Genomic DNA, 14,686 nt, shown 5'->3' with positions numbered 1-14,686 from the left:
ATTTGAGAACGATTTAGCTGCCATTGGTAGAATCTCAAACCACCCCACACAAAAAAAAAAAAAAAAAAAAAAAATGGGAAAGAAAATGTTGCTTAGTTAGAAGGTCATTTGGAAAATATGTGTATACTATGCACGCGCATGTCCAAGTAAGGATTTTACAAGCAAGGTATACATGGGATTTTTATGAGGGGCCATGATGAAAACGAATTAGTGGAATAGCATTTCATATGAAGGGCAATGATTCAAAGGAGGATATTAATTAAATAAAAGAGGAGGGAAAAGGGGGTTGGAATGGTGAGTGGATTCCTTCTTCCCCTTCGCTTTCTCGCTTCTTTTGCTTTGGGATCCAGCTTTTTACCTTTCAAAAGGCCCACCCGGTAATCATATTTCCCTAAAATAAAATGAAAAAAAAAAACAAATTTTCATTTGAAAATATTGAAGACATTAATTAAAGAAGCTTTCATAAAGTGAACGATCGAAGGGGATCCAACGGTAATAGGTTGGCCGAAAGGGAGACGAGGAGGCGTGGAAAAATGACCATCAAAGGCCCCACTTTTATAGCACGTATATTATGATCCTGCGGGAGTATATTGTGCACCTATTCCCTCGCCAAAACACCAATTGAAGAAGACTTTTTTGGTCTAAAATTTTGGGAACTATATAGGAATCACTATATTATTATTTTTAAAATAAAAAATTGAAATTTTGAGTTTTGTGACACTTAGATCTAGCTCTTTAAAAATTGGATTGTCTTCATTCAATCTTGAGTCACTAGTTTTTTCAAGTACATAGAGAGTTTATTCGACAATTTTTTTGAATTGGGATTAGGTTATGGGTTGTAGAAAAGTACTACTAACATGTATTTTGCCCAATGGAGTAAATGGATAATATACTCCCATAGGAGTAAGAAATTTGTTGGGTTAAGATGTTATAGGAGCGTTATCACTTATTTTTATTTTGTATGGTAAAAGTATGCATAGAATTTTAAGTATTTTGGTTTTATATGATAGGAAATGTTTCTTTGTGCCACGCTCTAGTGCATATGGTACCCACATAGCAATTGAGACTCCATCAATTAAATATGTTTGTAATCATGTGTTGTTTAAGCCATCCTTGCTAAATCTTTAATAGGGTTACGAATATGCCTCTAGGGCAATCAATTTCCAAGAAAGTGTTATTAGAAAAGGACATGCCCCTAAATCGGTGAATGGTATGGTTTGGTCTTATCAAAATCGTTTTGTTCATCAAGAAAATTAGTTGGTTTAGATTTAAAAAGAAAAGTAAAAAAAGAAAATATATTATAAAAATTCTTAGTTGGTTTAGATTTAAAAAGAAAAGTAAAAAAAGAAAATATATTATAAAAATTCCGAGTCTTGTCTATCCTGTCTACCTAATCAGAATTGGCTAGAAAGACAGGACAAACATTGGTTTTAAATAGTTTCTTATTGAAACTAAAATTTCACTTTGGACTAAACTAACTAAAGCATTTACTCGTAGGTTGGCTGATCAAACTTGCCAGTCTGGTCCAATCTTGATAACCCCGACTCTTAGATGGATGAATGAAAATAGCGAGACTACGCCAACACTTATAATATCGTGTCCCATAAATTAGGGGTTTTGTCAAACATATCTTTAAAAGTAGTCTGTAAGTAAATGTAATAAATAACTTAAGGTTATTTTTGTAGGTATGTATTCAGAAAAGGGTCAATGCTATTGGGGCTTGGGATGTGCATTAGGGTGGCTCCTACCATGTGCCAAAAAGGGTCTTCCTTTTGTGATTGTTTGAACTTTAAATAAAATGCAGGTTTCCTAAATTTCCTTTTCATTTAAAAAAAAAAAAAAAAAAAGAAAAAAAGAAAAAAAAAAAAAAGAAGAAGAAGGAAAGGAGGATTAGCATAACATCTATCTAGGAAGAGGTATTTGAAAGGTGGGACTGATGGTTGTATTGTGGCCCACCTTGTTCTCCCCAACAACCTGGTGGGATCCAATTATCCTATCTTCCAAGAATTTGTCCAACAAGGAAGAACCTTTCATTATTTTTTATTTTTTATTTTTATTTGAGTGTTGGAATTTGTCGAAATTTTTGACTAGAAATTAGGCTGAATTGAATTCTCATAAGTATTATTCCCAACATTCGTAATACCACATAAAGTAAAAGCAGATTCTATGAACCTAATAAGATGGATTATAAAAGAGATGGAGGTGCCATGGTTTTTTAGTAGTCTGTCGAAGGAATTGATGGACTACTGTACCGAGAGGAATGTTCATTTGTTCTTGTATATAGAAAGAAAATTTTAGAAGCTGATGATCTAGCAAAGATGGGTGTTCGTGCCACTGCTTTAACCATTTCATCTGGAGTTTATTTTTTGTATGTAGTCTTTTTCAAAAACAGAATTTCTGATTTAAATGGCTTGTTGGCAATTGTACTGGATGTAATCTAAAAATTTAAAAATTCATTAATAAAGTGTTTAACTTTTGTAAAAAAAAAGGAAAGAAAGAGAGAGAGATAGAGAGTTTTCATCTCGAAATTAAGCACTACTATCAGTGGAGAGAGAGAGATTACAAGTTAATTAATGATATTAGTGGAGAGGAATCTATAACAAGGAAAAATTGAGATTGCTTGTGTAAGAGATTATAGTTTATTAGAGTAAAAGCAAAGGATGGAATTTGGTTAGGCTGCTGCGCCGTGATATTATATTTCCATTGCATTAAGAGGATGATGCAAAAATAAGTAATGAAGATGTTAGACCCTCAAATTCAATGGATTCAATGATTACACCACACCCAGCCATGAATAAAACCTTACTCATACACAACTTATGCCAACTCTCACAAAAAAGAAAAATGAAATTACACAGCTTATGCTATGCAAGGGTGGCCTATGTATATAGGAGAGAAAGCGCTTCATAGATAGTATGAGTTGGATATCCTTAGATCTGGGAATTAATTTAATGGAAATGGTTTGATAGGGTTGCAGCCCGATTAAAATAAGTAAAACCTCACTTCAAAACCCACTGAAAATTGAGCTTTAGCATTAGAAAATTTTTAAATTGTTTATCTCAGCTTTGACCAATACGGTTGTGATAAAACAAATTAGAATTCCAAGCCATAAAAATAGTATATATTATAATGCATCATCTTGACCCTATATTGCCTTAAAAATAAGTGCTCACATAACCGTAAGATCTGTACTATTTTTGAGCTTCACATTTCATAATCAGTGTTAGAAATTGATTATGAAGCAATCATGGGGATTTCTGATACCTAAACTGCTTTCCGAATTAGGATTCAAAATGAGGCTTTAATTTGTTTACATAAGGCCTAGGACTTATAAAAACTACATCCTTAATTTAATAGAGATTGCATTCCTTTATAGGTGGGATTTGAATTAATTTCTTCTTCTAGAATAAATCCCGAGAGTCCTCGTTCATTAATAAAATTATGTGCTCTTGTCAAAATAAAAAGTAATAAATCCTGAGACAGTGTGCTGCAAATTGGAGGGATAATTCAACAAGGATTGAATCCCTTTACTTTGGTGGGCTTTTGAATTAATAGAGGCAGAAGAAAGACTATAGAGGGCTGGGATTTATTGTGAATGACCCTTATTTTCACGTGCCACCACCCACCCTTGATAATTAAAAGGCAGTTCATAAATATTGTCAATTACCCATTTTAATAGAGAGAAAAAGCCTAAATTTTGTTATGCATATCAGGAAATACCCAAATCATCCGAATGTACAAATTTAACAATATGCTTTCCTTTCAAAGCTTATGCAGGAATGAAATGTACATTTCCTTCATCGTGCAAAACACTAAGAGTATTTTTATTACTCCAAACTTTTGGGGTGGGACTTGCTCAACCTAGCAACCAACCTAAATGTATATAACAAATTAGTAGTTACTGAAAAAAGTTTACCCCCGCATCATCTTATTTTTTGACAGTCAGATCTAAGTGTATATAACAAATTAAAACTTGGAACCTCCCTATAATTTCCATCACTCTTAGACCTTTGGGTTCACCAAAATCTCTTGTATCTCCTTAAGTTTAAAACTTTGGAATGGTTAACCCCCCAATTATGTTTTCTTTTGTTCTTTTTTGAATTTTATCTTTTTGTTTTACTAAATGCCAAACACATTCATTTGTCATCTATATATATTTTTTATGACTTGGTATACAAATTTTATTGATATTGATAGTTAAAATAATAATAATACTAATAACAACAACAACAATATATTAATTGTTAAATATTTTAATAAATTTCTTTAATAGTAATAAACATATTGATTAATCATTTTGCAAGTTCAAAAGATATAGGTGATAATATTGAAGAAAATTTCATTTTCTTTTAAAGTAATGGATGTGTTTCTTATTTTATAAAATAAAAAATTCAAAATTATAAAAAGAACAATAAAGAGCATAATTAGAGGGCTAACAATCCCAAAATTTTAAACTTGAGGGGCTAGCAGGGATTTGGTGAAGCCAAGAGTCTAACAGGGATGGAAATTGCGAGGAGGGGGTAGAAGTCATTTCCCGTTATTTCCTTTTTAAATTATTTTCTTCTGATTTTAAGTTGGATCCCAAAATTTAGATCAAGTAGATCTTTATAAGCTACTATTTTGCCCAATGAAGCAAATGTACCACTTGCTCTCTTTACTATATTTATTTCTGGGTGGACGCTGCTGCAAACAAGGGATTACGGCTTCGCCAAAACTTATTAAAAACGATATTTTTATTTCTTAAAACGCAAATTACTTGGAAGAATTAGTGAGATTAAGCATGATTAGATGGACAACCTAAGGCTCAGTTTAAATGTGCTGCTTATTCTCAAGTGGCACTCATTGCTCTTCTAATTGTAGAAGTTGCACTTCAAAAACCCATCGAGAAAGGTTGTTTCGTCATTAGAAAATTATCCAATTGATCATCTGGACCTCGAAATATATGGATATAAAAGAAAAAAAGAATTTTAAGTTTTAAAAATAGTACACCTTATAACACATTATTTAGACCGTCTATTGTCAAGATTTTCAAGTACTCATAGATCTACTAGATTTGCACCATTTTTAGACCTTTCAATTTCATTATAAGGGTGAAAAATAGACTTTAAGGCCATAATGAAAGTTTTGGCACCAAAAATATATCTTACCTTATTTAAACCTCACCCAAAACAAAATTCATATAAGGTTGCAATGTTATATTGTTGACGTAAGGTACACCTCAAAAATCAGGTAGAAGACAATGTTTCGGAATTGGAGAACCCTCCAATTTATCATCTCGATTTCGAGATATATGGACATGAAAAAAAAGAAGTTTAAGTCCAAAAAATAGTGCAATCTTATAACAAGTTATGTGAACCGTCAATTTTCAAGATTTTCAAGTGTTTAATTGATATGCTTGATCTATACGATTTTTTGAAATTTTAAATTTTATAAAGATGGGTGAAAATAGATTTTCAAGCCATTACAAAGTCTCTGACTCCGGAACATTATCTCTAAGCAAATTTTAGGAGTGTGTCTTACTTCTACATTATAAAAAGGCAACCTTATACAACCCTCAACCTTCTTTTAATAATTGTGGAAGATACTTTTGCTGTTATAGTGATTCGCACGTGAATTCAAATATTTTATATTGAAAAAAAATCCTCCCAATTAGTTCTTTCAGTCTGAGTGTATAGTATGTTCCCACAGGAGCATAGTTTTTATAGTTCTAATATCCAAAAGCAAGGTTAAAAAAAAAGGATAAGTAACTAGATTGGCTACCCCAAAAACTGAGTTGGATTGGTGGATCGACGATCCGGATAGGAGAATCAGCTGATTTCGGCCTAAATAAATTAAAAAATTCACTAAAAACTCATGAACATAGTGTTTTTTTAGTTCCAAAATAATTTTGAGGTGATGCATTATGTACTTTCATTATTTTACAAAAATATATGAATATTAAGACATCGTTTTTTTGTCTAGATATCTATGAATATTTTAGGGTTATTTTTTTCTTCAAATTATCAAAAAGAACCCCGAGAGATAGATGCCCCATTATCTTAATTTTCTTGGTTGGCATAGTTTTCTTTACACCATATAAACTTGTTTACATAGCTTAGAAATTAGCTGCATGATATAAAATCAAAGCTATATGGTGTAAATAAGATATGGTGCAAAATAATGAAAAATTAGCTAATTAAAATGGCGTTGTAAATTTTTAAAATTAGCTATGGATTAAAATATCTGTGGTGTAGATTAACTGTGTTTAAACCAATGGTTTAAAAAACTGATGGGTGACCCGGATCGGGCTTCCAAAAAACCGATCCGGATCGGCAAATCGGCGATCCGGATCGAGAATCGGGTGAATCGATCAGAATAAAGCTTAAAAAAAATTCGAAAAAATTATTAAAATTCATTATAAATATTTTTTTTTAGGAATTCAATAAAAAATGAGGGTACTCCATTAAGAATTTTCATGTTTTTGAATGAATATGTGAATATTGATATGTTCTTTCCCTGCATGAACCGCCATTCAGCATTTAATTTACAGTATTTCGTGCTCATCCCTACACTGTTGCTGTTGGGACTCGATATGTGAATAATATGGCTAGGATAGGGTGGCCTCAGAATCATCATCTCTCTCATTTTCTCTTTGAATAATATGGATTAAAAAAAAAAAAAAAAAAAATTTTCAAAAAAATCGATCATGGATTAAAAAAAAAATCACAAATTTTCAAAAAATTCTATCATGGATTACAAAAAAAAATTCGATCATGGATTAAAAAAAAAAAAATCACAAATTTTCAAAAAATTCAATCATGGATTACATAAAATTCGATCATGGATTACATAAAATTCGATCATGGATTACATAAAATTCGATCATGGATTACAAAAAAAAACAAACAAAAAATTCAATCGTGGATTACAAAAAAAGAAAAAAACAGTTCGATCATGGATTACAAAAAATTCAATCATGGATTACAAAAAACTCTATCATGGGTTACAAAAAAAGCAAAAAACAAAAAATTCAATCATGGATTACAAAAAAAAAAACAAACATTTCGATCATGGATTACAAAAAAAAAACAAACATTTCGATCATGTATTACAAAACATTCGATCATAGATTACAAAAACTTCTATCATGGGTTACAAAAAAAAAAAAAAAAACAAAAAAATCGATCATGGATTACAAGAAAAGAAAACAAACATTTCAATCATGGATTACAAAAAATTCTATTATGGGTTATAAAAAACCAAAAAATTCGATCATGGATTACAAAAAAACAAAAACAATTCGATCATGGATTACAAAAAAATCGATCAAGTATTACAAAAAAATCTATCATGGATTACAAAAAAAAAAAAAAAAAAAAAAAAAAAAAAAAAAAAAAAAAAAATTCCGTATGGGACTCGCCGATTCCGTACAATGAATCGGCGATTCACTGTACAAAATCGTCCCGTTCTCTCTAGAACCGGACGATTTCCGATTTTTTAGGCGATCCGGTCCCCTTTTCACGATTTTCGAGTCGAATCGGGCGAGTTCGATTCGACTCGACGTTTTTTAAAACACTGGTTTAAACTATAGCGTGAAGAAAATATAGCACTATGTAAATAAACTATATAAATAAAATAGCTTTAAATACTAACTATGTAAAAAAGTAATAAACTATGTAAAATATAGCTGAATGAGTTTGCCAGGCATTTGTAATTGTCTCGTGTGTAAAATTGCTGCCAAAGGTTTGTAACGTTATCGTATTTAAAATGGCTCCCAAAGGTCAGTCATAGGTTGAAGTTCATCAACCTATTTATTTATATTGTTTATTTACAATAGAGTGAAGTAAAAAGTAGGAGGGAACTATAATGGTATATATAACACGAATGTGGGAGGACTTTAAGAAATAGGGTGTGGTTTGTATAAGGTGTCCACCTTAAACTATCCAATTAAAGTGCCCATCTAAAGCTCATTTAAAAATGTGATTTCGGTGGCGGTAAGAAAAACTACTTTATATCTAATTATGAAATTTAGAATTCAAAAAAATAGTACATAATAAATAGATCGACAAACACATAATTTTTTTGACAATGGATAGTCTAGATAATAAATTACAAGATTTATCATTTTAAGTTATTTAACTTTTTTTTCTTTTGAAAACCGTATATCTCGAGGTGGAGATGATAAATTAGAGGATTTTTCACCAACAAAATAATACTTTTCGATGGATTTTTTAGGCGTGCCTTTTTTCTACAATTTAAGGTTGCAACAGTATATAAATGGTGTGGTTTCTAGAAGGTTGCACCTTAAACAATCCAATTAAGATGATCTTCCAAATTTGATCATAACATATAATTTTGGTGTAATAAATGTTTTCCTTGTTTATATAGTTGAGTCATCGGAAACATAAAAAGATACGGTGAAGTGCGAGCAATTGTCCCAACTTCACCTTCTATATGGGATTTGCATTTATATATTTGTCCCACATCCGAGAATAAAAGAAGGAAAAAACCCGTACGCACCAGTAAGGAGGGTGTGCTCCCTTTTTCATGTTGCTTGATGATGTGTTTGCATTGGAGGATTGGGGCTACAATGTTTTTTAATTAAAAAAGATGCTTATTCATGTCCCCCAATTGGGCCCAAAGCTAGTTACCCCAAAGGCAAGATTAAGTAGATAGTAGTTAGTGTGTTTTTATTATGGAAAAATAATAGGTGTTCTTTAAAAATAATATACCTTTTGAATTATAGCATTTTGTAAAATGTGTTTTGTTTTATTTATTGAAAATCACAACAAAAAATGGAAAAAAAAAAAAAGAATACCCTATTTCATCGTGTTTTGAAGACCAAAGAAAGAAAAAGCCTATACAGAGTACACGAAATATATGATGTGCGTGCGTAGGTGTAAGGCTATAAGGGCACTTGAGGTATAATTTACACTTCACATGCTCCCACAAACACAAGAGGCACACTGGCACGTGTAGATCGGACTCGTAGCTCATTAATGCATTGTTAGTTGCGTGGTACTATATTGGCGGTGGGTACTCCACTAGAGTGCACAATGCGTTGTTTGTTGCGCAGATAAGTGCAACACATCCCACTAGTAAAAAACGATTGTATAATGTATATTTATATCATGTATGCCTCTGCACCCTCATCCGGTGACGGAATTGCAATTTATTGTGCATGATGGTTGGCTTTTTTTTTCTATTTTTTCCAAATGTTTTGAAGTCTATTAATATTATAATTTAATAACACTCTTAAATACAGAAAACATGGATCCCAAAAGTTGAATCCCACCATGATCGTGTGTTTATCCAGCTAGAAACAAAAAAGGAGATAACACATATCATAATATGAGAAATAAATCATGAAATACACAGGCCACAAGAATACAAAGATTTATGTGGTTCATTCTAAGAGGGCTACATCTATGGGCATAACAAACTAAAATCCATTATACCAATGAAAGTTACATTATAGATTTTGGGACATAGAGTTACATCCCTAACCCTCGACAAAACCCATTCGAGTAAATCTTTTTAGATCCCCTCTCCTGATCGGCAAAACCCACCAATCTCTTATCTCTATTCCAAGGCTAAACCACTGTCCAGGAAGAGACTCATCTCTTTTTCACGGTTAAACCGTTGTCCAGGAAGAGACCCTTGAGAGCAATCGAGACTCTCTCACACTAAAAGGGGAAACTACCCAAAATCTTTTGAAAACTGCTTCTCTATAAGAAACCAATTTCTCAATCTACAAGAGGCACATCTATGATGTTTCTCTCTATAGGAAACTCTCTTCTATTTAAGGGGAGGCCGATGTTTCTTTCCATAGGAAGCTCTCTTCTCTCTAAAGGGAGACATTGCCTTTAATGCAGAGGAGGCCCTACCTCTCGCTTTAGAGGAAGCTACATGTCCCATATGGTGACCCAAATAAGGCACACATAGTATTTCATCTTTCATCCCATATATATAAGGTTAGGAGTCCACACTAAATAAAAAACATCCTATAGATGTTATATATATATCAAGAATCAATAGATATACCCAAGAGTCATAATTTTTTTAGATTTTTATTTCCTTTAAGAAACTTATCAATATCAATCTCGATCCCACGTAATATGGTATTCCTTTATGTGAGTGATTTTGTATATCACCGCATCTAACAATTAATAGTAAAGTGTACAGCAGTAATAAAAAAATGAGATAACAAAGAATCACTAATAACCATCAATTCCATGCTGGAAACCCTTATTTGGCTTCAGAATTATAAACATCATTAAAGGGAACATTTAAACATCATTAAAGGGAACATTTAAGTGCTCTAAAATATCAATGATGTCTCTCCAGACCCATCTTAACTTCCAAGGCACAAATTGCTCTAGACGGCACCATTTAATAACATTTTGAGAATATCTTTCCACTATTAAAACATCATCCAATCCAAGCCCTGCTAACAGCTTAACTCCTCGTAACAAAGCCTTTAATTTTGCCTCATTTGCAAAAGCATATCCATAAGGTGTTGAGAAAGATATAGAAGAGAACTCGTATAGTATTTGAACATTTCATCCACTCCTGCAGGACCTAGAATCCCTATTGAGCTCCCATCAAATTTTAACTCCACTACATCTTGAGGAGGAGGAGCCCATCTGTAACCTGTTCTACCAGAAGCCACATTCACTTGGACAACATATCAGTATTAAGCATGAGGCCAGCGTTTGAAATATCAAAGCATTTCTTGTTAGCACCCAACTAATTGAAGAGAGTGTACAAGATTCTATTGACAATAGTCTCCACCAATGGTTTAAAAATCGGATCGGTGACCAGGATCGGGCTTTTCAAAAACCGATCCGGATCGGTAAATCGGCGATCCGGATCGGCGAATCGGTGATCCGGATCTGAATCGGGTGAATCGGTCAGAATAAAGCTTCAAAAAAATCCGAAAAAATTATTAAAATTCATTATAAATATTGGTTTTTAGGAATTCAATAAAAAATGAGGGTACTCCATTAAGAATTTTCATGTTTTTGAATGAATATGCGAATATTGATATGTTCTTTCCCTACATGAACCGCCATTCAGCATTTAATTTACAGTATTTCGTGCTCATCCCTACACTGTTGCTGTTGGGACTCGATATGTGAATAATATGGCTGGGATAGGGTGGCCTCAGAATCATCATCTCTCTCGTTTTCTCTTTGAATAATATGGATTAAAAAAAAAAAAAAACAAATTTTCAAAAAAATCTATCATGGATTAAAAAAAAAATCACAAATTTTCAAAAAATTCTATCATGGATTACAAAAAAAAATTCGATCATGGATTAAACAAAAAAAATCACAAATTTTCAAAAAATTCAATCATGGATTACATAAAATTCGATCATGGATTACATAAAATTCGATCATGGATTACAAAAAAAAACAAACAAAAAAAACAAAAAATTCAATCGTGGATTACAAAAAAAGAAAAAAATAGTTCGATCATGGATTACAAAAAATTCAATCATGGATTACAAAAAACTCTATCATGGGTTACAAAAAAAGCAAAAAACAAAAAATTCAATCATGGATTAAAAAAAAACAAACAAACATTTCAATCATGGATTACAAAAAAAAAACAAATATTTCGATCATATATTACAAAACATTCGATCATGGATTACAAAAAATTCTATCATGGGTTACGAAAAAAAACAAAAAAATCGATCATGGATTACAAGAAAAGAAAACAAACATTTCGATCATGGATTACAAAAAATTCTATTATGGGTTACAAAAAACCAAAAAATTCGATCATGGATTACAAAAAAAATCTATCATGGATTACCAAAAAAAAAAAAAAAAAAAAAAAAAAAAAAAAAAAAAAAAAAAAAAAATTCCGTACGGAATCGCCGATTCACTGTTCGGACTCGCCGATTCCGTACAGTGAATCGGCGGATTCACTGTACAGAATCGTCCGGTTCTCTCTAGAATCGGACGATTTCCGATTTTCGGGCGATCCGGTTCCTTTTTCACTATTTCCGAGTCGAACCGGGCGAGTCCGGTTCGACTCGGCGTTTTTTGAAACGCTGGTCTCCACACGTATGGTTTACCCTTCAAATACTCTTCTACTCCACCCTTTTCTATGTTTCCCACAAAATGGCAGCCTATAAAGCCTTTCATATAATCTTACTAATCTTTGGTAAAGTAGGCAAGTTAAGGCGGTCCATAATATCTTAGTATTTGAATGCTAATCCTCAACTTGAGGAAAAGCCGACGTCCAAATATAAAAGGGCATCTAAGAGAGGTAATCTCCACACTCTTCATCATTCTTCTACAAAGTGTTTCAACATTGGATGATCTAGATCGAAACTGGCCAATTCAGATAAAAAATCTATTGAATCAATTTGAATCAAACAAACCAGTTCGATCGGTTTCCCTCCCTACGAATGATTGGTTCCCCTACGAATAGGCCTATACACGTTTTCCCCTACCCTTACGAATAGGCCTGTACACGCTAGTGAATCGGTTTAGGACTAGACGATTCTTTATAAACCGCCGAAATTTCTTAAAAAAATTTAAAATTTGATTTTTTAAAAAAAGAGAGGGCAAGGCATTGTCAATCCCATATATTAAGAACTACCGTTTTTGAAAGACAACTCACCCCTTTCTTACAAACTTCAAACTCTATGTCTTACATACTAAAAGCCATCCTTTTAAAAGGTGGTCAACCAAATGTACTTGGGATGCATACGCTCATACTTTCCTCCCTCCCTCACGCTTCTTTTATAAGCTCTAAATTTTGAAAAATTCCGATGTGGGACTAAATTGAATGCTATTAGAGAAAAAATGGGAGGAAGATGGTATGCGAACTAAAATGAACACTAAAAGAGAGAAAAGGAGGGAGATGGGTATTGTGCGAGAGAAATAGGGGGGGAGGGGGGGTAATTTTAATTGAGGGGTGGTATCAAATCAGTCCATTTTCTAATTAGCACAGTCGTCATAGTTAACAGCTCTCTAACCCTCTCTCTCTATTCTCTCTCTATCTCCTAATGATTCTTCACTTTCACTCTCTCTACAATCTTGGGCCCCTCCTCTCTCACTCTAGTTTGTCTCCTTACATAAGCCTGCATCCGTTCTCCATTAGATAAACTCTCAAAACCTTGCCCTAACACTGACATCCCCAAATCTCTTGTTTTCTCCTATCAAACCCCCAAATTTATTTTCCAAAATCCATAAAAATCTCGTAGAAAAATCCAAATCTCTCACTCCTTTTTGATATCGCGAAACCTACGAAAACCCTAAAGCATAGATAATGAAAACCCTCGAACATCTCTAATAAAAATCTTAATTGAACAGTAGGGAACTGTATGTTTAACAAACTTGAGTTCATCGAACAACAGAGAGTTGCAGATTCAATAAGGTCCATTGACTTCAAGTATGATTTTGACCATTGGATGTGAAATTAGGAGCACCTTCAAATTTTATCATAACATTTAATTTTGTTGTTAAAAATATTTAAGATTATCGCAAAATCTATTTTCATATCTAATTATAAAATTTTAAACTCAAAAAATGGTTAAAATCAAGTAGATATATAAACATATGAAAATCTTGAAAATGGACGGTCTAGATAATGTGTCGCTAGATGCATTATTTTTTATACTCAATTTTTTTTTTTTTTCCATATACATACATCTCAATTTCGAGATAATAATTAGAGGGTTTTTCAACATTAAAACAACATTTCCAATAGATTTTTTAGGTGCATCTGTAATTCACATTTTAAGGTTACAACGTTATATAAAGTTTTTCATATATATATATATATATATATATATATATATATATATATATATATATATATAAAGAGAGAGAAAGTGTATGATGCGATTATTTACCTTTGTTACAAGGTGGTGACAATTAATCTCGACTATTGAATGAGAAATTAGGTAGCTGCACTTAATTCATTGACCAAGCTCAAAGTTAAAAAGAAATTTTCTCGAGCTTTGTAACACACTCAATATATATATATATATATATATATGGGAAATGACCTTATGAGACACTCCCACACCTATGTGTGTAGGACCCCAAAAGATCACTATTAAATTTGGCACAGATCTCTAGAAAAGTTATCACATGGGTATAGGATTTGACTTTTCTACAGATTTGTGCCAAATTTAATGGTGATCCTTTGGGCTCCTACACACATGGGTCTGGGAGGGTCTCATAAGATCTCTAATATATATATATATATATATATATATATATATATATATATATATATATATATATATATATATATATATATATATATATATATATATATATATATATATATATATATATATATATATATATGAAAGATACTACAAAATTCCTATAGGCGAAAATGAACAATGATTTCGCTTACCCTCATCACCGTCCAAAATTCATCGCACTATCACGATTGTCTGGTAGTGTTTTATTTTTTATTTACAAATCGGAATGATCCAAAATTTGGAATGGTTATTCATAAAAAATAAGAGAATCTACCAAAAAATTTAAAAAATATTTTACATGAAAATAATTGACCAAAACACCCCAAAATAATTCAGGGGTATTTTGGTCAAGTTTTATTTTGCGAATTATTATTTTTATATTTTTATTAGCTGCGCCTCACTAAGATGTATACACATTCCAAATTTTAAATCATTCTAATTTATATAAAAAAACTAAAAAATAAA

This window comes from Amborella trichopoda, chromosome 4 (assembly GCF_054954075.1).
Source record: "Amborella trichopoda isolate Santa Cruz 75 chromosome 4, AtrichopodaSantaCruz75HAP2 v2.0, whole genome shotgun sequence".
Classification (NCBI taxonomy): Eukaryota; Viridiplantae; Streptophyta; class Magnoliopsida; order Amborellales; family Amborellaceae; genus Amborella; species Amborella trichopoda.
Note: the sequence above shows the minus strand (reverse complement) of the source record.